This window comes from Carassius carassius, chromosome 8 (assembly GCF_963082965.1).
Source record: "Carassius carassius chromosome 8, fCarCar2.1, whole genome shotgun sequence".
NCBI classification, from domain to species: Eukaryota; Metazoa; Chordata; class Actinopteri; order Cypriniformes; family Cyprinidae; genus Carassius; species Carassius carassius.
Window position 1 is genome coordinate 31,046,588 of NC_081762.1, and position 24,985 is coordinate 31,071,572.

The following is a 24,985-nucleotide window of genomic DNA, read 5'->3' on the forward strand; positions in this document are numbered from 1 at the left end:
GGGGAGGTAGGTGAAATATATGGGTTTTATATATATATATATATATATATATATATATATATTTGTCTTTCTAATACAAACAGTCGCTGAGAAACTGAAGGAAATGTAAAAAGTGTTGCAACCGCCCCCACTCTCCCCTATATAAAACTCTTGTGGGATCACATTAATTTTCATTAGATGATAAAGTGTGTGTGTGTGTGTGTGTGTGTGTGTGTGTGTGTGTGTGTGTGTGTGTGTGTGAGATAATTGTATGTATACTGACGTTCCTACAATACATAAAACGGATACAGATTGTTTTCCCTCCTTTCATGCCCTGTCTGTGTTGACACCCCTGCACAGTTTTTCCTCCGCATTTGCATTTAGTATAAAAGCAGCTCAGCAAATACAAAATGAAATTGTTCCTAGAAATTCAAACATGACAGAAATGAGTAACACTGCATGTGTGCTATTAAATCAGTGTACCGGTTTTACTGCATTCATACAATACTCAATATTGATATTGTTATTCTCTCCACTAGATACACTGGCTCATTGAATCAATGACCAATGAGTATGATCGAAGAGTTGCCACTGCTCATTTAGTCTGTGCTGGAAAAATGCATGGCATGACTACCATAAGAGCGAGACAACTCTTTCAAGATCTCGAGGAACAACTGGACAAGTGGGAGGCCAGCAAATCAGCTGCAGAGGTCTTTGTCTCCCAGAGGCTTGATCACCGCATAGAGACCCTGGAGGCCAGGGTTAATGCTTTGACGGAGCAGATACAAATAGCTTCCATGAGATGGACTCCAGAAAGGGTTGGTGATCTAGAGAATGAGAGGAGCTTTCTGCAGGACACATTAGAGAATGTGAAAACTCAAAGTGAGTAGCCTACATCTTCAGAGACATTTAAAGTGGAATAATCAGCACCATTTCATAATGATGCCTATTGAGTGTAATGTGTTGCCGTTCACTACAGCTTAAAGTTGATGCAGTATAATACCTGTTGGGGTATTAAGCATTTGTGCTATTTTTTCCATATACAGGCAGCTGAGACACCGTACACCAGGCAGTGTTTCAAACAAGCCGTGAAAAGGAAGGCAGACCAGATTGCGGAAGACGAGCGCATCAAGAAGAGGGCACGAGGTGCGGGTCACAAAAGCATGATGGATGAGGAGGATGAGAAGTGATTGGCTAAGTGTATAGGTAAGTAAATTACATGCGTATTTGTTTTTTTTTCCTAAGAAATGTAAACCTTTATCATAATACTGTTTTTATAGTGAACTATGGCTATTGAAAACTATTAATGGAAGACTTAGCAACCAGGATTTTTGTATTCTCTGCTTATTTCAGAGGACAAAACAACAGTTCATGGTCGTCGGCATGAAAGCGTACTCTACACCCATCATAGAGTGAAGTCACGGCATCTGCTGAAACTGACCAACTACAGAAGGCTGAGACTAGGTCTACCGTTGATTCGTGCTGTGTCCACAGTACATAGCAGAGCCAGAGCAAGATGTCTGAAATCCCTTCAGAGCAGGAGACATGTAGGTCTCAATATACATTTCTAGGGCTTTATTGTCTGCACATGTGAGTCAGTGTGTATGTGCGACTGACTGTATGTGTGTTTGTTGGTTAGTGCATGTGTGGTTAGAGTACTGAAAGAATGTGTATTCATTTAAATTGTTGGTGTATGCCACTTTTTCATTAAACTGTGAGGTTTAATTCTTTACAGATAAATATGATAGTATAATTTTGTTTTAATGTTTTCTTTAGAAGGGTTTAGGACTTTGGTGCTCAAAGAAACCTCCAAAAACAGAGGAAAGAGAAAATGAATGCACTCACCATCAGAGGAAACCCGTTTCTCTTGCCAAAGAGCATCTGTTTGGAGTTGAGGCTGGGGAGATGAGAAAGTTTGCTGTGGCCATCAGCATGGACGACAAGGCTTACCTTCGCCCTGGAACCTCAGGTTTGTTGTGTTGAAACGGTATTATTAATGTGCACCACTGTAAATGGGTGGGTGAGTCACAACTACTTATATTTTCAGAGGGATTTCATGGGTCAAGGAGACAATCGGTTCTCCAACCCACAGATGATCAGGTTGCAAAAAGGCTACCAGTTCACGACTTCCCAGAGCCTTCCATGTACATCACACCCTCTGCTTTCCGTCTGCTCAAGAAAGAACATTCTCAGTTGGAGGCCACTACCTTGGTATCTTCAGATGATTCCAGTATGGCAGTAGTCCACCCAAAGGCCTACATCGGGACCCATGGGACAACTTGGGCCTCCAATTATATGCATCTCAGGAGGGAGTGCCCGGATGATTTTGAGGTTCCTGGGACAGCGGTCCAGAAGGATGTGAGAAAGCTCTTCTGTCGGACCAGAGATGCCACAAAATACTTCCTTGACACTGCAATGGAAGCTGATGTAAAGTGTGTTACAAAGGGACCAGACTGCCCTTTCCGCTCATACACCAACCTGCAATTGAAGTCATTCAAACAGCAACTGGAACAAGGTACACAGGACTGGTTTCAAGTCAAAGACTGTCTGTCTGCTGCTTGCATTGCATTAGGGAGTAATTAAAAAATGGGTCGGTTTAATTTAAAACCATAATAAAAAATAATCTGTTTTTTTACCATAGTATTGATACTATTAAATTTGAATAGAATTACACCGAATGCTAGAATTACATTTTCAAATATGCTTTATACTCCACATGTCACATGACCCACGTACAATCTCGTAAAAGCTCGTAAAAAAAAAAAAAGAGCGAATGTGATTTCTGACGCCAATACGAAACTCTTCAAATGTCCCGGTGATTTGAAATTGTGCAAACGACAGCCTTTTCAAGGCATTTGAGAAGGAAGGAGTACATGCAAGCTCCCAAATTGACGCGCGTCTGAGAAATGGAGTTTTGGATGTTCAACTTCGGCAGGTTTTAAAGGTAAATATACTGACTGAGGAAGCCTAGTTACGAGTCCATAGCAACCAGTTAATGTGTTGAATTTGTTATACCCATGTGCTTTGTTGAATGGTAATGTTTTGTTATATTTCATGTAACGTTAGATGAGTATGCAGAAAGTGTTGCTTATATTGTGTTTCAAAAACGAGTAAATCTACTGAAATGGCCACAATAACAGTGGGGTGCGATGTGTAACGTACGCAGAGGTTTGACGTTTTTCATTGTTAAAAAACAGTGGCTTCTGAACATCTTTGCCAAGCGCAAACCAGTACAGAAATCAATTAATTATCGGGGAGGGTCATGCATTTTTTCACAATCATTTTGGAGGGTCATAGAAAAATTTATTGCTGGCGAAGGGAGGGTCATGTCTTTTTTGACAACAGATCTCAAAACTCCTCCGGTGGCCCCTTAAATAAATAACGAACAGTCCCTAAATGCAGTTTTCCATATCTACACAACAATTTGGTAACAATTTTTTACAATTAAAATGTGTGTGTGTTATTATGTGTTAATACCAAATATAAATGTAAATAGTTTAATCATTATTTTCATTCATAGGGCCCAGAAACCATGATTTCTTAGACAATAAACACATCATTGTTGACAGTAGCATAGCTTAATTAGCTGATGGTCGATAAATTTAACTTATCTGATCATTAATCATGTGAAAAGTTACAGGTTCACAGGTACTGAAGAAAGCATGAACTGTACATGCTAGCTAGCTATACTGACACGATTCATTTTCCAAAAATACACACTGTATATGAACAAATAATGACCAGTTTTCAATGAATGAAGTAATAGCCTTACCTTTAACAAAGATGACAACAACGGCGGTTGGTCAAAAGGAGGCCACAGGAGAGAAACGCGATTGATCAAAAGTAAGCCACGGAAGAGAAACGCGATTGTTCAAAAGTAAGCCACAGGCGAAACGCGATTGGTCAAAAGTAAGCCACAGGCGAAACGCGATTGGTCAAAGGTAAGCCACAGGCGAAACGCGATTGGCTCATGTGGGCTTACTTTGTGCTTACTTTGGCTCAGTCGGTGGGAAGCAGTAGGCGCAAGCGAGAGGTAGCGGGATCGATGCCTGCATTCTCCAAGTTGGCTCCTGCCCTTTTACTCACACATCCCTAGATCAGTGGTTTTCAATCCTGTCCTGGAGGCATCCCTGCCCTGCACAATTTGCATTTTCCCTCATCTAACACACCTGTTTCAAATCATCAGCTCATTAGTAGAGACTGCAAGACCTGATTTGGGTGTGTCTAATAAGGGAGACATACAAAATGTTCAGGGCACTGGTGCCTCCAGGAAAGGTTTGAAAACCATTGCCCTAAAGAGACCGACTGAGCGTTGACGCAATGCTGCCACACTCCCACGTTAGCTTTTTTTGGGCTCACAGCTGCCAAAAAGTATTTCAGACATGGTCCTGTGCAAATTGGTTGCAAAACAGTGCCATTTTACGCACAGTTCCCTAAAGCAGTGGTTTTCAAACCTGTCCTGGAGGCACCCCTGCCCTTCACATTTTGAATGTTTCCCTCATCTAACACACCTGTTTCAAATCATCAGCTCATTAGTAGAGACCGCGAGACCTTATTTGGGTGTGTCTAATAAGGGAGACAATAAAAATGTGCAGGGCAGGGGTGCCTCCAGGACAGGTTTGAGAACCACTGCCCTAAAGAGACAGACTGAGCATCGATGCAATGCGGCAACACTCTCTACGTTAGTTAATATTTTTGGACTAAAAGGTGCCGAAAAGTATTTCAGACATTGTCCTGCGCAAACTGGTGGCAAAATAGGTCCCACCGAGATTTGAACATGGATCACTTGATTCAGAGTCCAGAGTGCTAACCATTACACCATGGAACCTTAACTTAACTAAAAAAAAAGAGCTATTCCAGCATCAACAAAAGAAGGAACATGAACTAACGTGGAAGCAATCAAAGTCCTCGAGACAGTGTGAAAGGCTAACGAATGCAAGTTGGCCTCTTAATTGACCTAAAAATGGGGCTGTATCTAACATGTAGAGGGATGTTAGGGAGGACAGCTGAAACGGTCAGATGTCACTTAGACCAGCGGGTCTCAATTCCAGTCCTCGCGCCCCCTGCTCTTCACATTTTGTAAGTTTCTTGTATAGCTTCAGACATTTGTTCCATTCGAACGTAAGTGCCCTGAGAACTGGACATCACATGACATCCCTCCGTGATTCAAGTTCGAATCGTATGTATATGTTCAATTCATAGTGAGTAATACAGTGGTGTATCGAGGTATACAGAGGTAAAGGATGTCACACTTCTCCATGTGCGAAGAAGTTGCGCAGCACAAATCCGTGAACCAATGTTCCAAAGTGAAGTATACTTTGACGGATTTCCCCTGCTCAGGGAGTGGGGAGCAATGAACACTGTGTAGGGACCATGTCAATCACTAGGAGCTCACTTCTAATGAGCTGATTATCCGAATCAGGTGTGCTAACAAAGAGAGACATGCAAAACATGCAGACCTGGGGGAGCGAGGACTAGAATTGAGAACCGCTTCCTTAGGCTTTAAGTCAGTGTGAGCAAAAGAGGTGAGAAGTTGTCTGCATGACCCGAGTGTTCCAAGGTAGCCTACATAATACAAGAATCCATACACATGCATACTGGCGTAACAAGACCGAGAAGGTCCTGCGCAAACTGGTGGCAAAATAAGTCCCACCGAGATTTGAACTCGGATCACTGGATTCAGAGTCCAGAGTGCTAACCATTACACCATGGAACCTTAACTGGTGCAGCTGTTGCTCACAGGGCCACAAACACTGACACCATCGCCAAACTAGTGCTGTTTTATCTTTTCCTGCGGCAAGAAAGCACACAGGCTCCACCGAGATTCGAACTCAGATCGCTGGATTCAAAGCCCAGAGTGCTGACCATTACACCATGGAACCAAAACTGCTTGGTTGGAGGCCAACTTGGAAACAGATAGCTCTCTGGCTGTGGGGAAGCAGTTATACAGAGAGGTTGGAACACAGTGATTTTTGGTCAATGGCCCGCCTCAAAAAAGGGAAAAGTGTGGGAGATGTTGCCGAAACCCAGGATCGAACCAGGGACCTTTAGATCTTCAGTCTAACGCTCTCCCAACTGAGTTATTTCCGCTACAACAAACCTCTGCTTAGCAAGCAGTGATTTCAGTGAGATCACCCTACTCTTTGTCGGAGCTGAAGAGCAGAGCAGAGATGAACCCCCAGACAATAAAAACAGCTGGCCAGTACGGGGATCAAACCCGCGACCTTGGCGTTATTAGCACCACGCTCTAACCAGCTAAGCTAACCGGCCTGGCTTAGCCATCCATGTCTGCCTGATTGGAAAAAACCTGCCATAATGTTTGTGAATGCAATGAGACAATAAAGCTTCACGTTTTAACCTGAACAAGGGCTCGTCCGGGATTTGAACCCGGGACCTCTCGCACCCAAAGCAAGAATCATACCCCTAGACCAACGAGCCTTCATTCCCTCAGCCAAGAAAAAAGAGCTATTCCAGCATCAACAAAAGAAGGAACATGAACTAACGTGGAATCAATCAAAGTCCTCGAGACAGTGTGAAAGGCTAACGAATGCAAGTTGGCCTCTTAATTGACCTAAAAATGGGGCTGTATCTAACATGTAGAGGGATGTTAGGGAGGACAGCTGAAACGGTCAGATGTCACTTAGACCAGCGGGTCTCAATTCCAGTCCTCGCGCCCCCTGCTCTTCACATTTTGTACGTTTGTTGTATAGCTTCAGACATTTGTTCCATTCGAACGTAAGTGCCCTGAGAACTGGACATCACATGACATCCCTCCGTGATTCAAGTTCAAAGCGTATGTATATGTTCAATTCATAGTGAGTAATACAGTGGTGTATCGAGGTATACAGAGGTAAATGATGTCACACTTCTCCATGTGTGAAGAAGTTGCGCAGCACAAATCCGTGAACCAATGTTCCAAAGTGAAGTATACTTTGACGGATTTCCCCTGCTCAGGGAGTGGGGAGCAATCAACACTGTGTAGGGACCATGTCAATCGCTAGGAGCTCACTTCTAATGAGCTGATTATCCGAATCAGGTGTGCTAACAAAGAGAGAAATGCAAAACATGCAGACCTGGGGGGAGCGAGGACTAGAATTGAGAACCGCTTCCTTAGACTTTAAGTCAGTGTGAGCAAAAGAGGTGAGAAGTTGTCTGCATGACCCGAGTGTTCCAAGGTAGCCTACATAATACAAGAATCCATACACATGCATACTGGCGTAACAAGACCGAGAAGGTCCTTAAACACAAAAGCTTAATCTCTTTGTAAATTCGAAAACATAATCTCGGCCAGTGCAAAGGAGCAAGCCCAGAGGAGGGACAGCCTCTTTGCATCAAACCCGTCATTCCCAGCTATGCTCGTCATTCTTGAAAGGCCAGGGGAATTAGCTCAAATGGTAGAGCGCTCGCTTAGCATGTGAGAGGTAGCGGGATCGATGCCCGCATTCTCCAAGTTGGCTCCTGCCCTTTTACTCACACATCCCTAGATCAGTGGTTTTCAATCCTGTCCTGGAGGCATCCCTGCCCTGCACAATTCGCATTTCCCCTCATCTAACACACCTGTTTCAAATCATCAGCTCATTAGTAGAGACTGCAAGACCTGATTTGGGTGTGTCTAATAAGGGAGACATACAAAATGTTCAGGGCAGGGGTGCCTCCAGGAAAGGTTTGAAAACCATTGCCCTAAAGAGACCGACTGAGCGTTGACACAATGCTGCCACACTCCCACGTTAGCTTTTTTTGGGCTCACAGCTGCCAAAAAGTATTTCAGACATGGTCCTGTGCAAATTGGTTGCAAAACAGTGCCATTTTACGCACAGTTCCCTAAAGCAGTGGTTTTCAAACCTGTCCTGGAGGCTTCTTCTTCTTCTTCTTCTTCTTCTAGGATTTAATGGCGGTTGGCAAACCAACTTAAAAGGTGCATTCCCGCCACCTACTGAAATGGAGTGTGAAGCGCATATTTGGAAAGGAAATTTAAACTAGATCTACTCTTTAAAAAAAATATATATATTATATATATATATCCATATAAAATTTACACATAATGGAGTTTTAAATCCTATTAAATAATCCTGTTTCCTTTAAAAATATAAATAACTCATGATAAACTCTTGATTGTTTAGCACCTTGTCCTAGGAGAACCTGAAGTGTCAACTCATTGATTCCTACACTTCTTAAAGCATGTCTTAACTGGGACCTCTCTCTTTCATAAGCTTCGCATTCTAAAAGGACATGCTCTATATTTTCAACTAACCCACATTTGTCACAATTTCCATTCTCATGTTTACCAATTCTTTGTAAGCTTTGATTTAATAAACAATGTCCAATACGCATTCTTGTTATTAAAACATCCTCTTTCCTGTTTCCGAATCTTCTTCTCTCTGACCCAACTTTTCCTTGAATGCAGTAAAAATGTCTACCTTTCTTTCCTTCATTCCATTCTTTCTGCCAAATTTCCTGTATTTGTTTAGCTATTATCACTTTAATTTCTGTTTTACTTAATGCCACTTCAATGTCAATTTGTGAATGGTTTAATGCCTGTTTAGCCTGATTATCAGCCTCCTCATTTCCTTTCACACCCATATGCGATGGAACCCATACAAGATTTACCAGAAGTCCATACTGTCTTGTTCTGTAAAGACTCTGCATTACTTCATTTATCATGTCTTGCCTTGCTGATGATGTTCCACTTTCCAAGCTATTTAGTGCGGATAAAGAATCTGTACATATCACTACCCTTGTTGGTTGGATTTCTTCTATCCACTGAAGTGCTAGACATATTGCAATAATTTCTGCAGTGAATACTGAAAGATAATCTGATATTCTTTTTGCTATTCTAATGTTAAAAAGTGGAATATATACCGCTACTGCTGTTTTCCCAAATTCTGGATCTTTTGAACCATCAGTGTATATTTGAACTGCACTATAATAAGTTTGATCAATGTATTGCTGTATATTAAAATTTCCTAATCCATTTGTATTGTTATGCTTTTCTTTAAGCAATTGAGTATCAATCAAAGGCATTGGGAAAAGCCAAGGAGGAATTGCTGACCTAGCCACAGTAGGAGCAACATTGAAGTCACTTAATCCCATTCTCCGGGCTTCCTCACTGGCCTTCCATCCAAAACTTGATAACTTTTTATGTCCATATTCCCAACAATCCTCCAACACCATTTTAACTGGGTGACTGTCCAAGTGTCCCTTTATACTTAGAAAATACCTCATCTTTAACTTGAGCCTACGAATTACTTGAGGCATTACACCCATCTCTACTTGCACTGCTGTTATTGGAGAAGATCTAAACGCTCCACAACAAACTCGCAAAGCTTGTGACTGAATTGCCTCTATTTTTACGAGTTGTGTTTTGGATGCAGTGCAATATACTATACTGCCATAATCTATTGCTGATCTTATTAGAGCACAATATATTATTTTAAGAGACTGGCGACATGCTCCCCAATCAACTCCTGCTAAACACCTCATGAAATTTAATGCTTTTTTGTATTTGTCAACCAGTTTCTGGATATGCATACTAAAATTCAATTTCAAATCCATCCATATACCCAGAAACCTCACAACTGCTGTTTGCTTCACTTCTTGTACATACAATCTGATGTTAATGGTAGGGTTACTTTTCCTTTTTGCAAAACAAATTACCTGAGTTTTATCTACTGAAAACCGAAATCCCCATTCATTTGCCCAATTTTCTACCATTTTAACGGCATTCTGCAAACATCTTTCCACATACATTACATTACGCCCTCTTTTCCACAGTGCTCCATCATCCACATATAAAGATCTTCCAATGCCCCTATCAACCTTTGTAAAGATGTCGTTAATCATAATATTAAACATAATTGGACTACTAACGCTTCCCTGAGGTGTACCATTCTCTATTGTGTGTATCTGAGAAAAAGCAGTACTTACTCTTACTTGTATAGTTCTGTTAAACAGGAAATCCCTGATCCAGTTATACATTCTTCCTTTAATTTCCATTTTTTCTAACTTAATTAAAAGTCCCTCTTTCCACATCATGTCATAAGCTTTTTCAACATCAAAAAATACCCCAACTAAAGCTTCCTTATTTACCTGAGCCTTTCTTATTTCAGATTCCAGGCACAGTACTGAGTCCATTGTATTACGTCCTTTCCTAAATCCACTTTGATAAGGTGATAAAATATTATCCCTTTCAATGAGATATACTAATCTACTCATGACCATACGCTCCATTATTTTGCATAGATTAGACGTTAAAGCTATAGGTCTATAATTATTTGGCTGTGTATGATCTTTGCCTGGTTTTGGAATTGGCACTATGACACCATGCTTCCAGTCATTTGGTAACTTTCCTAACTCCCAAACCTTATTAAAAAGCCTCAAAATTGTCTCTAATGCTGTCTCTGATAAATGTTTTACCATCTCATAACAAATGTCATCTCTGCCTGGAGATGTTTGCTTAACCCCTGCAAGCGCTTTTTTCATTTCGTACAAAGTAAACTCTGAATCCATTGTACTTCCCTTTTCCTCCAATAAATGAGGATATTTACTTAGTATCTGGTCCCTAGTTTTCCTCGCATCCTCTGATAAATTCGAATTACTATGAATTTTAACGAATGTTTCTGCAAATACCTCTGCTTTACCGCTTTCAGATATAATTTGTCCATTATTATATTCTAATACAGGTATATTGTAATCTCTTTGTATCCCTCCCATCTTTCGTATCATATTCCATAACTCACTTATTTCAATGTCTTCCCCTATTCTATTACAAAATTCCCTCCAATAATTTCTTTTAGACGTCCGAATGACTCTTCTCACTATAGCTTGTGCCCTTTTATAACTTATTAAATCATTATAATTAAGTGACCTTCTTACCTTCTTGAGTGCTTTATTTCTCCTTTTTGTTGCCTCACTACACTCCTCGTTCTACCATGGCATAACTTTCTTCCTGCTGCCTGCCTTCCTCTTACCTATTACTTCTACAGCTGTACTCTGAAGAACCTTGCATATTTCATTATTAAAAACATCAACATCTTCTATACATTTACTAATGTCCTTCATTTTGCTTCCACATAACTCCTTATACTTATCCCAATCCGCTGACTTGAACCTCCACCTAGGCATTCTTTCCCCCACTCTTTGTTCTATATCTACTCCAACTTTACTGCAAATAGGAAAATGATCACTTCCTACTGTACTTTGTTTTAGTACTTTCCATTCACATTTACTCGCTAAACTTTCAGATACTATTGTCAAGTCTAATACCGAATGCCTTCCCTTATTCAAATCAATTCTATTATGACTTCCATCATTAATGCACACTAATCTTCCCCAATCTAGCATATCTTCAATGATCTTACCATTATAATCTGTTTTTGCGCTTCCCCATATTGAACTATGAGCGTTAAAATCACCACACCGTTTTTTGACTTTCATTTCCTCCTATACTTTCTAGAATATCCTTGCTTAACCTATCACATGGATTGTAAAAATTAATTATTCTAATACACCTTGATCCTTCCCATATTTCCACCACCACAACTTCTACTTCCCCATCTACCTGTTTTATACCCAATTCCTTGCTTTATAAAAGTAGCTACTCCACCTCCATTCCCTTGTTGTCTATCCCTCCGAATAGTATTATATCCATGTATTAGAAAGTTATATTGTGACTTAAGCCAAGTTTCCTGTATACATATAATATCTGGGCCTTTCTCTTGGTCTGCTATAAATTTCTTATACTCCTGTCCATTTGCAATCAAACTTCTTGCATTCCATTGCAAGATATATAACACCATTAAGATCCACCACATGTTGTCTGACTATTTACTGCTTGACTATTTAATGTTGGAATCTTGAGCCTTTCATTTATCATGTCAACAGTAACATTCCCCAGATCCAAGTACTTTTCTGCAGCTCTGATAATGATTTTGATTCTTTCAGTCCTGCTTTCAGTTTGAGCTGAACAGTTCACTACTTCAGCGATAAATGTTACAAATGCCACCTTATCATCCACTACTACCTTTTCATCTCTTTGTTCTTTACTCTGTTGTTTTGAATGAATTTCTTCATTCATAGTTTCATTTGTTTTAGGAATCTGGTTTACTTTCTTCAATGCCTCAGCGTATGTTATTCCTTCTGTCGTTCTAACATTTTGAACCTTGACTGCCTTTTTCCGTACCTGACAACCACCGTATCCTGCACTATGATCCCCACCACAGTTGCAGCATTTAGGATTTACACCTTGCCCACATTTGCCGTACTCATGTTCACCTCCACACCGCGCACATCTCTGCTTACCTCTGCATACTGCCGCTACATGACCGAATTTTTGACACTTATAACATCTTAGCGGCGGAGGAACGTATGGTCTTACTGCATATCTTACAAATCCTAAATAAACTTTCTCTGGCATTTTATTTTCATCAAAGTTTATCATTACTGAGAGGCTGTCCATCTTCTCGTTATTTCTAACACACTTGAGCCGTTTAACAAACTTTACTGCTGCTCCCGTGATATTTCTTTTAATCTTCTCCTCCGTGACATCTGTCGGAATCCCTGTTACAACACCTCTAACCCAATTATTTTCTTCCGGTATCGAGCACAACACCTTATGTCCAATCATCGATTTTATACCCAGAGCTGATTTTTGCTGCCTACTGTCTTTACAAAACAACAACAGATTGCCATCCCTCAAAGTCGTAATGCTTTCAACTGTCCCTATCATTTCTTTCAATGTTTTCGTCAGCTTCAACGGATTAATCGCATTTACCGAGTCAACAAACTTCAACAATACCTTATATTCCTCTTTCCTTCTTCTAGTCTGGAGATTTCCTTTCTCACTACCCGATTCTGAAGATTGTTTCTTTCTTTTCCGATTTTCTACTACACTCCACTTACTACTTCCATTCTCGCCGCCTCCACTATCCACATCCTCCATTTCCGGATCACTTCCGGAATCTACGCTACTTCCTTCCATCATCACTCCACACCTCCAGCCCTGTCCTGGAGGCACCCCTGCCCTTCACATTTTGAATGTTTCCCTCATCTAACACACCTGTTTCAAATCATCAGCTCATTAGTAGAGACCGCGAGACCTTATTTGGGTGTGTCTAATAAGGGAGACAATAAAAATGTGCAGGGCAGGGGTGCCTCCAGGACAGGTTTGAGAACCACTGCCCTAAAGAGACAGACTGAGCATCGATGCAATGCGGCCACACTCTCTACGTTAGTTAATTTTTTTGGACTAAAAGGTGCTGAAAAGTATTTCAGACATTGTCCTGCGCAAACTGGTGGCAAAATAGGTCCGACCGAGATTTGAACTCGGATCACTGGATTCAGAGTCCAGAGTGCTAACCATTACACCATGGAACCTTAACTGGTGCAGCTGTTGCTCACAGGGCCACAAACACTGGCACTATCGCCAAACTAGTGCTGTTTTATCTTTTCCTGCGGCAAGAAAGCACACAGGCTCCACCGAGATTCGAACTCAGATCGCTGGATTCAAAGCCCAGAGTGCTGACCATTACACCATGGAACCAAAACCGAACCCAGTGATTTTTGGTCAATGGCCCGCCTCAAAAAAGGGAAAAGTGTGGGAGATGTTGCCGAAACCCGGGATCGAACCAGGGACCTTTAGTCTAATGCTCTCCCAACTGAGCTATTTCGGCTACAACAAACCTCTGCTTAGCAAGCAGTGATTTCAGTGAGATCACCCTACTCTTTGTCAGAGCTGAAGAGCAGAGCAGAGATGAGCCCCCAGACAATAAAAACAGATGCCAAGTACGGGGATCAAACCCACGACCTTGGCGTTATTAGCACCACGCTCTAACCAGCTGAGCTAACCGGCCTGGCTTAGCCATCCATTTCTGCCTGATTGGAAAAAACCTGCCATAATGTTTGTGAATGCAATGAGACAATAAAGCTTCACGTTTTAACCTGAACAAGGGCTCGTCCTGGATTTGAACCCGGGACCTCTCGCACCCAGAGCAAGTACCATACCCCTAGACCAACGAGCCTTCTTGCCCAAAGCCAGGAAAAAAGAGCTATTTCAGCATCAACAAAAGAAGGAACATGAACTAACGTGGAAGCAATCAAAGTCCTCGAGACAGTGTGAAAGGCTAACGAATGCAAGTTGGCCTCTTAATTGACCTAAATATGGGGCTGTATCTAACATGTAGAGGGATGTTAGGGAGGACAGCTGAAACGGTCAGATGTCACTTAGACCAGCGGGTCTCAATTCCAGTCCTCGCGCCCCCTGCTCTTCACATTTTGTAAGTTTCTCGTATAGCTTCAGACATTTGTTCCATTCGAACGTAAGTGCCCTGAGAACTGGACATCACATGACATCCCTCCGTGATTCAAGTTCAAAGCGTATGTATACGTTCAATTCATAGTGAGTAATACAGTGGTGTATCGAGGTATACAGAGGTAAATGATGTCACACTTCTCCATGTGTGAAGAAGTTGCGCAGCACAAATCCGTGAACCAATGTTCCAAAGTGAAGTATAGTTTGACGGATTTCCCCTGCTCAGGGAGTGGGGAGCAATGAACAGTGTGTAGGGACCATGTCAATCACTAGGAGCTCACTTCTAATGAGCTGATTATCCGAATCAGGTGTGCTAACAAAGAGAGACATGCAAAAGTGAAGTGAAGTGACATTCAGCCAAGTATGGTGACCCATACTCAGAATTTGTGCTCTGCATTTAACCCATCCTAAATGCACACACACAGAGCAGTGAACACACACACACACACACACACACTGTGAGCACACACCCGGAGCAGTGGGCAGCCATTTATGCTGCGGCGCCCGGGGAGCAGTTGGGGGTTCAATGCCTTGCTCAAGGGCACCTTAGTCGTGGTATTGAGGGTGGAGAGAGAACTGTACATGCACTCCCCCCACCCACAATTCCTGTCGGCACGGAACTCGAACTCACAACCTTTCGATTGGGAGTCCTACTCTCTAACCATTAGGCCACGACTTCCCCAAAACATGCAGACCTGGTGGGAGCGAGGACTAGAATTGAGAACCGCTTCCTTAGACTTTAAGTCAGTGTGAGCAAAAGAGGTGAGAAGTTGTCTACATGATCCGAGTGTTCCAAGGTAGCCTACATAATACAAGAATCCATACACATGCATACTTGAGTAACAAGACCGAGAAGGTCCTTAAACACAAAAGCTTAATCTCTTTGTTAATTCAACAACATAATCTCGGCCAGTGCAAAGGAGCAAGCCCAGAGGAGGGACAGCCTCTTTGCATCAAACCCGTCATTCCCAGCTATGCTCATCATTCTTGAAAGGCCAGGGGAATTAGCTCAAATGGTAGAGCGCTCGCTTAGCATGCGAGAGGTAGTTGGATCGATGCCCGCATTCTCCAAGTTGGCTCCTGCCCTTTTACTCACACATCCCTAGATCAGTGGTTTTCAATCCTGTCCTGGAGGCATCCCTGCCCTGCACATTTCGCATTTCCCCTCATCTAACACACCTGTTTCAAATCATCAGCTCATTAGTAGAGACTGCAAGACCTAATTTGGGTGTGTCTAATAAGGGAGACATACAAAATGTTCAGGGCAGGGGTGCCTCCAGGAAAGGTTTGAAAACCATTGCCCTAAAGAGACCGACTGAGCGTTGACGCAATGCTGCCACACTCCCACGTTAGCTTTATTTTGGGCTCACAGCTCCCAAAAAGTATTTCAGACATGGTCCTGTGCAAATTGGTTGCAAAACAGTGCCATGTTACGCACAGTTCCCTAAAACAGTGGTTTTCAAACCTGTCCTGGAGGCACCCCTGCCCTTCACATTTTGAATGTTTCCCTCATCTAACACACCTGTTTCAAATCATCAGCTCATTAGTAGAGACCGCGAGACCTTATTTGGGTGTGTCTAATAAGGGAGACAATAAAAATGTGCAGGGCAGGGGTGCCTCCAGGACAGGTTTGAGAACCACTGCCCTAAAGAGACAGACTGAGCATCGATGCAATGCGGCCACACTCTCTACGTTAGTTAGGACATTGTCCTGCGCAAACTGGTGGCAAAATAGGTCCCACCGAGATTTGAACTCAGATCACTGGATTCAGAGTCCAGAGTGCTAACCATTACACCATGGAACCTTAACTGGTGCAGCTGTTGCTCACAGGGCCACAAACACTGGCACCATCGCCAAACTAGTGGTGTTTTATCTTTTCCTGCGGCAAGAAACACAGAGGCTCCACCGAGATTCGAACTCAGATCGCTGGATTCAAAGCCCAGAGTGCTGACCATTACACCATGGACCCGAAACTGCTTGGTTGGAGGCTAACTTGGAAACAGATAGCTCTCTGGCTGTGGGGAAGCAGTTATACAGAGAGGTTGGAACCCAGTGATTTTTGGTCAATGGCCCACCTCAAAAAAGGGAAAAGTGTGGGAGATGTTGCCGAAACCCGGGATCGTATCAGGGACCTTTAGATCTTCAGTCTAACGCTCTCCCAACTGAGCTATTTCGGCTACAACAAACCTCTGCTTAGCAAGCAGGGATTTCAGTGAGATCACCCTACACTTTGTGTGAGCTGAAGAGCAGAGCAGAGATGAGCCCCCAGACAATAAAAACAACTGGCCAATACAGGGATCGAACCCGCGACATTGGCGTTATTAGCACCACACTCTAACCAGCTGAGCTAACCGGCCTGGCTTAGCCATCCGTGTCTGCCTGATTAACAAAAACCTGCAATAATGTTTGTGAATGCAATGAGTCAATAAAGCTTCACGTTTTAACCTGAACAAGGGCTCGTCCGGGATTTGAACCCGGGACCTCTCGCACCCAAAGCGAGAATCATACCCCTAGACCAATGAGCCTTCTTGCCCAAAACCAAGAAAAAAGAGCTGCAAGACCTGATTTGGGTGTGTCTAATAAGGGAGACATACAAAATGTTCAGGGCAGGGGTGCCTCCAGGAAAGGTGTGAAAAACATTGCCCTAAAGAGACCGACTGAGCGTTGACGCAATGCTGCCACACTCCCACGTTAGCTTTTTTTGGGCTCACAGCTAACAAAAATTTTTTCAGACATGGTCCTGTGCAAATTGGTTGCAAAACAGTGCCATTTTACGCACAGTTCCCTAAAGCAGTGGTTTTCAAACCTGTCCTGGAGGCACCCCTGCCCTTCACATTTTGAATGTTTCCCTCATCTAACACACCGGTTTCAAATCATCAGCTCATTAGTAGAGACCGCGAGACCTTATTTGGGTGTGTCTAATAAGGGAGACAATAAAAATGTGCAGGGTAGGGGTGCCTCCAGGACAGGTTTGAGAACCACTGCCCTAAAGAGACAGACTGAGCATCGATGCAATGCGGCCACACTCTCTACGTTAGTTAATTTTTTTGGACTAAAAGGTGCCGAAAAGTAGTGATGGCAAAATCGAGGCCTCGTGAACCAATGAAACAGTTGAACCAAATGTGCCATATTGTTTCGAGGCTTCGAATCAATCCGACACCCGTCTCAACGGTGACACCTAGTGGTCACTTGCAGGTGTTGATCTGAAACAACCTTGACGAGCCATTAAAAAAATGTGTTGTTTTTTTATTATTATAATGTTCTAATATGTGAAGCTTGTAACCTATAGGCTCCTTACTGTGCATAATGTTATTTTGGTCATGAAAAATGAATATTAATAAAAGAAATCAAGCCACAATGTCTCACTTTTTTAGAGATTTTTATTCAAAAATATTAATTTATCTGCTGTGGAAGGACTTAGCCTACTTCTTTTTTTTTTTACAGATAATTTCTCCAGCCTTTGAAAAAATCCTCTCACAAGGGACACTTGTTGCTGGCATACAAAGATATTTTTTTGCAAGGACATACAAATGAGGAAAGATTACTGCTCTCTCTTTCCAGTAAGTTAGTGGATCATGAGTTCTGGGCAAATACGCATCGTTGATGTATTTTTTCACTTCCACTGTGGCATCAGCTGTAGCATTGTGTATCATATTGGTCTGATGGATGCGAGTATCAAAAAGTTCCCATAAACTGTCCTGTGTTTCTACTGGTGTTGATGTTGATGGTGATGGTGATGATGATGATGATGATGGGTGTGATGTTGACATTTCTGGGTCTGAATAAAAATGAAAACAGCAATTAGTAACAAATCCTAAACTGACGGCATATATGGAGGATATATTATATTACATGATTCAGATTACATTACATAACACAGACTGAAACTGCTCACCAGGATTTGTGTTTGAATGCATCAGTGAAGCACACTCCAGTGTGATATGCTTTTCAGCTTCCTGGGCTTTGGCAGCATTTCCAAATGCCACATTTTTGAACCTTGGGTCCAGCAGTGTAGCCAGTGTTAAGGCTCTAAAACTCTCATAACCTCCACATCTGGAGTGCAGACCTTCTTGCAGATGTGAGCCTATGAGCCAAAACAGGAGAAACACATATTTATAATAATGACAATAATATGACAGTTATGGCCAATCACATGGGTAGTATGGTCATTGTGGCCTACCTAATTGAACAGTTGATTCCTGCGTTGCATTTCCTTTTTTCTGTGCAAGCTTGTGCTGCAACATCCTGTACAGTGGTATAAGCTTTGAAGCAGACACTCTCTTTTCCTCTGACATCTCTGTTGTTGCGAGTTTGAATGGTTGCAGTATTGACAATGATTGTTCAATAATGTCATAATCAATACTTGTCAAGGGAGCAGTATCATTGTTTAAGTTGGAAAGTGCAGCAGCCACTGGTTCACGTTGGTCATGCAAGCGCTGTAGCATGTCAAATGTGCTGTTCCATCTCGTGTCAACCTCCTGTATCAGTTTCAGAGTTGGTCTTCCCATCAAGCTCTGCATCTCCACAAGCTTGTCCTTTGCTTTGCAGCTGGATCTGAACAACCCCACTATCTTTCTGGCCTTCTGGCCTATTTCATTGATGACTGGGGTTTGATCTAGTGCCTTTTCACAATCAAATTTAAAGTATGAGCAAAACATGGGACATGGCGAAGGTGGAGTAGCTGGGCACTTAGGATCATGTTAGATGCATTGTCAGTCACCATGCACTGAACTTTGGAGGTTATTCCCCACTCAGCCATTAGCAAGGCTTTAGCCTCCATGAGATGCTGGGCTGTGTGGGTTTGGTAAAACCTCCTTACACCCAGTACAACAGTTGCCATTTTTGCCTCTGGTGTTATGTAATGGCAAGTCACACCAAGATATCCATCCATATTAATGGAGGACCACATGTCAGCTGTAAGGCTAACAAATTCAGCCTTTTGTAGGTCCTCCATTGTCTTCTCCTTGGCTTTGTTGTACTTTTCGCTGACCATTATTTTAAGCACCTTCCGGGATGGGAGGACATAGCTTGGATCAAGCTTGTTCACAAATGCCCTGAATCCCACATCGTCCACGATGGTGAAGGGCTGCAGATCCTTCACCACCATGTTTATAAGAGCCTCATCCAATTCCCTCTGTCTGACTTTTAAAAGAGAAGACAAAATATACTTTCAGACAAATACATTGGAAAAATACAGCTTCAATTAGTGCACATTTATTAAAAGTATAGCCTACTGGTTCATTATTTGGAAACCTTCCAGTATTTATAATCAGTGCTTTATATAACTTATAAACTTTATAAACAGTGTCCCAAAAGGTTGTAATTATATTTCAATTATAATTATATCCCAAACAATGCATACCTTGCTTAGATGGCCCAGCAGTGTCAGTAGCAGGCCTAGGTACAGGGGGAATGCCATCCTCTGCACCCTGCAAAATGGCAGGATGAGTGCTCCTCAAATGGCGCATCATGGATGATGTATTGTTGCAGTAGGCTAGCTGCCGATCACAATACACACATCTCACTTTATTTGGGGTTTCTAAATGGAAATGCTTCCACACCACAGATGTATGGCATCTCTTCTGGGGAGCTTCCATTTTATCTATCTATCCAAATCTATCTATCTATATATGAATCGATCTATGTATCTAGATATGTATCTATAATCTATGTATCTATATATGTATCTATCTATAATATATGTATTTATGTATGTATCTATAATCTATCTATATATGTATCTATCTATAATATATGTATTTATATATGTATCTGTAATCTATCTATATATGTATCTATCTATTAATCTAGCTGTCTATATATATTTATATCTATGTATCTATTAATGTGTCACTATATGTATACTCTGTCTGTCTCTAGCCTCTCAGTCAATGTGTTGTGTAAATTTAAATGTAAGTCTAATTTGCCTATAACTAATCAAATCGCACTATGTCACTATATCACCAAAAATACGCTATCTCAAAGTCAAACTCCTCTCACAAAAACCCACGAGGTCAAAATGCGTTTATTTCACTTTTATACAGATGTGCGATTGTGTGGTCTGTTCCCGACCGTTCCAATCAAACGCTGATTCGGCGGACCACACCTGATGAAACAATTAGTGAAACACTTCGAGGCTTCGTTTGGTCATAGTCACGTGACATGGGTGTTTCGAATCACGCTTTGGATCAGTGTTTCGACACATCTGCGCTTCGGGATCTCGCAAAGCTTCGGAACGACTGTTTCGCTTCAGCCATCCTTACCGAAAAGTATTTCAGACAAACCATTACACCATGGAACCTTAACTGGTGCAGCTGTTGCTCACAGGGCCACAAACACTGGCACCATCGCCAAACTAGTGCTGTTTTAGCTTTTCCTGCGGCAAGAAAGCACACAGGCTTCACCGAGATTCGAACTCAGATCGCTGGATTCAAAGCCCAGAGTACTGACCATTACACCATGGAACCGAAACTGCTTAGTTGGAGGCCAACTTGGAAACAGATAGCTCTCTGGCTGTGGGGAAGCAGTAATACAGAGAGGTTGGAACCCAGTGATTTTTGGTCAATGGCCCGCCTCAAAAAAGGGAAAAGTGTGGGAGATGTTGCCGAAACCCGGAATCGAACCAGGGACCTTTAGATCTTCAGTCTAACGTTCTCTCAACTGAGCTATTTCGGCTACAACAAACCTCTGCTTAGCAAGCAGTGATTTCAGTGAGATCACCCTTCTCTTTGTCGGAGCTGAAGAGCAGAGCAGAGATGAGCCCCCAGACAATAAAAACAGCTGGCCAGTACGGGGATCGAACCCGCGACCTTGGCGTTATTAGCACCACGCTCTAACCAGCTGAGCTAACCGGCCTGGCTTAGCCATCAGTGTCTGCCTGATTGAAAAAAAACCTGCCATAATGTTTGTGAATTCAATGAGACAATAAAGCTTCACGTTTCAACCCGAATCAGGTGTGCTAACAAAGAGAGACATGCAAAACATGCAGACCTGGGGGGAGTGAGGGCTAGAATTGAGAACTGCTTCCTTAGACTTTAAGTCAGTGTGAGCAAAAGAGGTGAAAAGTTGTCTGCATGACCCGAGTGTTCCAAGGTAGCCTACATAATACAAGAATCCATACACATGCATACTGGCGTAACAAGACCGAGAAGGTCCTTAAACACAAAAGCTTAATCTCTTTGTTAATTCGACAACATAATCTCGGCCAGTGCAAAGGAGCACGCCCAGAGGAGGGACAGCCTCTTTGCATCAAACCCGTCATTCCCAGCTATGCTCGTCATTCTTGAAAGGCCAGGGGAATTAGCTGAAATGGTAGAGCGCTTGCTTAGCATTCGAGAGGTAGCGGGATCGATGCCCGCATTCTCCAAGTTGGCTCCTGCCCTTTTACTCACACATCCCTAGATCAGTGGTTTTCAATCCTGTCCTGGAGGCATCCCTGCCCTGCACATTTCGCATTTCCCCTCATCTAACACCTGTTTCAAATCATCAGCTCATTAGTAGAGACTGCAAGACCTGATTTGGGTGTGTCTAATAAGGGAGACATACAAAATGTTCAGGGCAGGGGTGCTTAATGGAAAGGTTTGAAAACCATTGCCCTAAAGAGACCGACTGAGCATTGACGCAATGCTGCCACACTCCCACGTTAGCTTTTTTTGGGCTCACAGCTGCCAAAAAGTATTTCAGACATGGTCCTGTGCAAATTGGTTGCAAAACAGTGCCATTTTACGCACAGTTCCCTAAAGCAGTGGTTTTCAAACCTGTCCTGGAGGCACCCCTGCCCTTCACATTTTGAATGTTTCCCTCATCTAACACACCTGTTTCAAATCATCAGCTCATTAGTAGAGACCGCGAGAACTTATTTGGGTGTGTCTAATAAGGGAAACAATAAAAATGTGCAGGGCAGGGGAGCCTCCAGGACAGGTTTGAGAACCACTGCCCTAAAGAGACAGACTGAGCATCGATGCAATGCGGCCACACTCTCTACGTTAGTTAATTTTTTTGGACTAAAAGGTGCCGAAAAGTAATTCAGACATTGTCTTGCGCAAACTGGTGGCAAAATAGGTCCCACTGAGATTTGAACTTGGATCACTGGATTCAGAGTCCAGAGTGCTAACCATTACACCATGGAACCTTAACTGGTGCAGCTGTTGCTCACAGGGCCACAAACACTGGCACCATCGCCAAACTAGTGCTGTTTTATCTTTTCCTGCGGCAAGAAAGCACACAGGCTCCACCGAGATTCGAACTCAGATCGCTGGATTCAAAGCTCAGAGTGCTGACCATTACACCATGGAACCGAAACTGCTTAGTTGGAGGCCAACTTGGAAACAGATAGCTCTCTGGCTGTGGGGAAGCAGTTATACAGAGAGGTTGGAACCCAGTGATTTTTGGTCAATGGCCCGCCTCAAAAAAGGGGAAAGTGTGGGAGATGTTGCCGAAACCCGGGATCTAACCAGGGACCTTTAGATCTTCAGTCTAACGCTCTCCCAACTGAGCTATTTCGGCTACAACAAACCTCTGCTTAGCAAGCAGGCATTTCAGTGAGATCACCCTACTCTTTGTTGGAGCTGAAGAGCAGAGCAGAGATGAGCCCCCAGACAATAAAAACAGCTGGCCAGTACGGGGATCGAACCCGCGACCTTGGCGTTATTAGCACCACGCTTTAACCAGCTGAGCTAACCGGCCTGGCTTAGCCATTAGTGTCTGCCTGATTGAAAAAAACCTGCCAAAATGTTTGTGAATCCAATCAGACAATAAAGCTTCCCGTTTCAACCCGAATCAGGTGTGCTAACAAAGAGAGACATGCAAAACATGCAGACCTGGGGGGAGTGAGGACTAGAATTAAGAACCGCTTCCTTAGACTTTAAGTCAGTGTGAGCAAAAGAGGTGAAAAGTTGTCTGCATGACCGAGTGTTCCAAGGTAGCCTACATAATACAAGAATCCATACACATGCATACTGGCGTAACAAGACCGAGAAGGTCCTTAAACACAAAAGCTTAATCTCTTTGTTAATTCGACAACATAATCTCGGCCAGTGCAAAGGAGCAAGCCCAGAAGATTGACAGCCTCTTTGCATCAAACCCGTCATTCCCAGCTATGCTCATCATTCTTGAAAGGCCAAGGGAATTAGCTGAAATGGTAGAGCGCTCGCTTAGCATTCGAGAGGTAGCGGGATCGATGCCCGCATTCTCCAAGTTGGCTCCTGCCCTTTTACTCACACATCCCTAGATCAGTGGTTTTCAATCCTGTCCTGGAGGCATCCCTGCCCTGCACATTTCACATTTCCCCTCATCTAACACACCTGTTTCAAATCATCAGCTCATTAGTAGAGACTGCAAGACCTGATTTGGGTGTGTCTAATAAGGGAGACATACAAAATGTTCAGGGCAGAGGTGCCTCCAGGAAAGGTTTGAAAACCATTGCCCTAAAGAGACCAACTGAGCGTTGACGCAATGCTGCCACACTCCGACGTTAGCTTTTTTTGGGCTCACAGCTGCCAAAAAGTATTTCAGACATGGTCCTGTGCAAATTGGTTGCAAAACAGTGCCATTTTACGCACAGTTCCCTAAAGCAGTGGTTTTCAAACCTGTCCTGGAGGCACCCCTGCCCTTCACATTTTGAATGTTTCCCTCATCTAACACACCTGTTTCAAATCATCAGCTCATTAGTAGAGACCGCGAGACCTTATTTGGGTGTGTCTAATAAGGGAGACAATAAAAATGTGCAGGGCAGGGGTGCCTCCAGGACAGGTTTGAGAACCACTGCCCTAAAGAGACAGACTGAGCATCGATGCAATGCGGCCACACTCTCTACTTTAGTTAATTTTTTTGAACTAAAAGGTGCCGAAAAGTATTTCAGACATTGTCCTGTGCAAACTGGTGGCAAAATAGGTCCCACCGAGATTTAAACTCAGATCACTGGATTCAGAGTCCAGAGTGCTAACCATTACACCATGGAACCTTAACTGGTGCAGGTGTTGCTCACAGGGCCACAAACACTGGCACCATCGCCAAACTAGTGCTGTTTTATCTTTTCCTTCGGCAAGAAAGCACACAGGCTCCACCGAGATTCGAACTCAGATCGCTGGATTCAAAGCCCAGAGTGCTGACCATTACACCATGGAACCGAAACTGCTTGGTTGGAGGCCAACTTGGAAACAGATAGCTCTCTGGCTGTGGGGAAGCAGTTATACAGAGAGGTTGGAACCCAGTGATTTTTGGTCAATGGCCTGCCTCAAAAAAGGGAAAAGTGTGGGAGATGTTGCCGAATCCCGGGATCAAACCAGGGACCTTTAGATCTTCAGTTTAACGCTCTCCCAACTGAGCTATTTCGGCTACAACAAACCTCTGCTTAGCAAGCAGGGATTTCAGTGAGATCACCCTTCTCTTTGTCGGAGCTGAAGAGCACAGCAGAGATGAGCCCCCAGACAATAAAAACAGCTGGCCAGTACGGGGATCGAACCCGCGACCTTGGCGTTATTAACACCACGCTCTAACCAGCTGAGCTAACCGACCTGGCTTAGCCAACCGTGTCTGCCTGATTAGCAAAAACCTGCGATAATGTTTGTGAATGCAATGAGACAATAAAGCTTCACGTTTTAACCTGAACAAGGGCTCGTCCGGGATTTGAACCCGGGACCTCTCACACCCAAAGCGAGAATCATACCCCTAGACCAATGAGCCTTTTTCTTCTGGTGAAAT

At 43.0% G+C, this 24,985-nt stretch overlaps 19 non-coding genes across 19 annotated transcripts; all 19 read right to left on the minus strand.

Annotated features, from left to right (window-relative positions):
- Positions 1-5,623: 5,623 nt before the first annotated feature.
- On the minus strand, positions 5,624-5,695 carry trnaq-cug (transfer RNA glutamine (anticodon CUG)). Its single transcript has one exon. It is a non-coding gene; the product is annotated as a tRNA-Gln (tRNA).
- Positions 5,696-5,789: 94 nt separating this feature from the next.
- trnaq-uug (transfer RNA glutamine (anticodon UUG)) lies at positions 5,790-5,861 on the minus strand. Its single transcript has one exon. It is a non-coding gene; the product is annotated as a tRNA-Gln (tRNA).
- Positions 5,862-6,175: 314 nt separating this feature from the next.
- trnai-aau (transfer RNA isoleucine (anticodon AAU)) lies at positions 6,176-6,249 on the minus strand. The gene has a single exon. It is a non-coding gene; the product is annotated as a tRNA-Ile (tRNA).
- A 96-nt stretch (positions 6,250-6,345) lies between these two features.
- On the minus strand, positions 6,346-6,417 carry trnap-ugg (transfer RNA proline (anticodon UGG)). Its single transcript has one exon. It is a non-coding gene; the product is annotated as a tRNA-Pro (tRNA).
- A 7,027-nt stretch (positions 6,418-13,444) lies between these two features.
- Positions 13,445-13,516, minus strand: trnaq-uug (transfer RNA glutamine (anticodon UUG)). The gene has a single exon. It is a non-coding gene; the product is annotated as a tRNA-Gln (tRNA).
- A 236-nt stretch (positions 13,517-13,752) lies between these two features.
- trnai-aau (transfer RNA isoleucine (anticodon AAU)) lies at positions 13,753-13,830 on the minus strand. The gene has a single exon. It is a non-coding gene; the product is annotated as a tRNA-Ile (tRNA).
- A 2,186-nt stretch (positions 13,831-16,016) lies between these two features.
- On the minus strand, positions 16,017-16,088 carry trnaq-cug (transfer RNA glutamine (anticodon CUG)). Its single transcript has one exon. It is a non-coding gene; the product is annotated as a tRNA-Gln (tRNA).
- Positions 16,089-16,181: 93 nt separating this feature from the next.
- Positions 16,182-16,253, minus strand: trnaq-uug (transfer RNA glutamine (anticodon UUG)). The gene has a single exon. It is a non-coding gene; the product is annotated as a tRNA-Gln (tRNA).
- A 135-nt stretch (positions 16,254-16,388) lies between these two features.
- On the minus strand, positions 16,389-16,461 carry trnaf-gaa (transfer RNA phenylalanine (anticodon GAA)). Its single transcript has one exon. It is a non-coding gene; the product is annotated as a tRNA-Phe (tRNA).
- A 106-nt stretch (positions 16,462-16,567) lies between these two features.
- Positions 16,568-16,641, minus strand: trnai-aau (transfer RNA isoleucine (anticodon AAU)). Its single transcript has one exon. It is a non-coding gene; the product is annotated as a tRNA-Ile (tRNA).
- Positions 16,642-16,737: 96 nt separating this feature from the next.
- trnap-ugg (transfer RNA proline (anticodon UGG)) lies at positions 16,738-16,809 on the minus strand. Its single transcript has one exon. It is a non-coding gene; the product is annotated as a tRNA-Pro (tRNA).
- Positions 16,810-20,886: 4,077 nt separating this feature from the next.
- Positions 20,887-20,959, minus strand: trnaf-gaa (transfer RNA phenylalanine (anticodon GAA)). Its single transcript has one exon. It is a non-coding gene; the product is annotated as a tRNA-Phe (tRNA).
- Positions 20,960-21,065: 106 nt separating this feature from the next.
- Positions 21,066-21,139, minus strand: trnai-aau (transfer RNA isoleucine (anticodon AAU)). The gene has a single exon. It is a non-coding gene; the product is annotated as a tRNA-Ile (tRNA).
- Positions 21,140-22,716: 1,577 nt separating this feature from the next.
- Positions 22,717-22,789, minus strand: trnaf-gaa (transfer RNA phenylalanine (anticodon GAA)). The gene has a single exon. It is a non-coding gene; the product is annotated as a tRNA-Phe (tRNA).
- A 106-nt stretch (positions 22,790-22,895) lies between these two features.
- trnai-aau (transfer RNA isoleucine (anticodon AAU)) lies at positions 22,896-22,969 on the minus strand. The gene has a single exon. It is a non-coding gene; the product is annotated as a tRNA-Ile (tRNA).
- Positions 22,970-24,339: 1,370 nt separating this feature from the next.
- Positions 24,340-24,411, minus strand: trnaq-uug (transfer RNA glutamine (anticodon UUG)). The gene has a single exon. It is a non-coding gene; the product is annotated as a tRNA-Gln (tRNA).
- A 135-nt stretch (positions 24,412-24,546) lies between these two features.
- On the minus strand, positions 24,547-24,619 carry trnaf-gaa (transfer RNA phenylalanine (anticodon GAA)). Its single transcript has one exon. It is a non-coding gene; the product is annotated as a tRNA-Phe (tRNA).
- A 106-nt stretch (positions 24,620-24,725) lies between these two features.
- On the minus strand, positions 24,726-24,799 carry trnai-aau (transfer RNA isoleucine (anticodon AAU)). The gene has a single exon. It is a non-coding gene; the product is annotated as a tRNA-Ile (tRNA).
- A 96-nt stretch (positions 24,800-24,895) lies between these two features.
- trnap-ugg (transfer RNA proline (anticodon UGG)) lies at positions 24,896-24,967 on the minus strand. Its single transcript has one exon. It is a non-coding gene; the product is annotated as a tRNA-Pro (tRNA).
- Between the last annotated feature and the right edge of the window lie 18 nt (positions 24,968-24,985).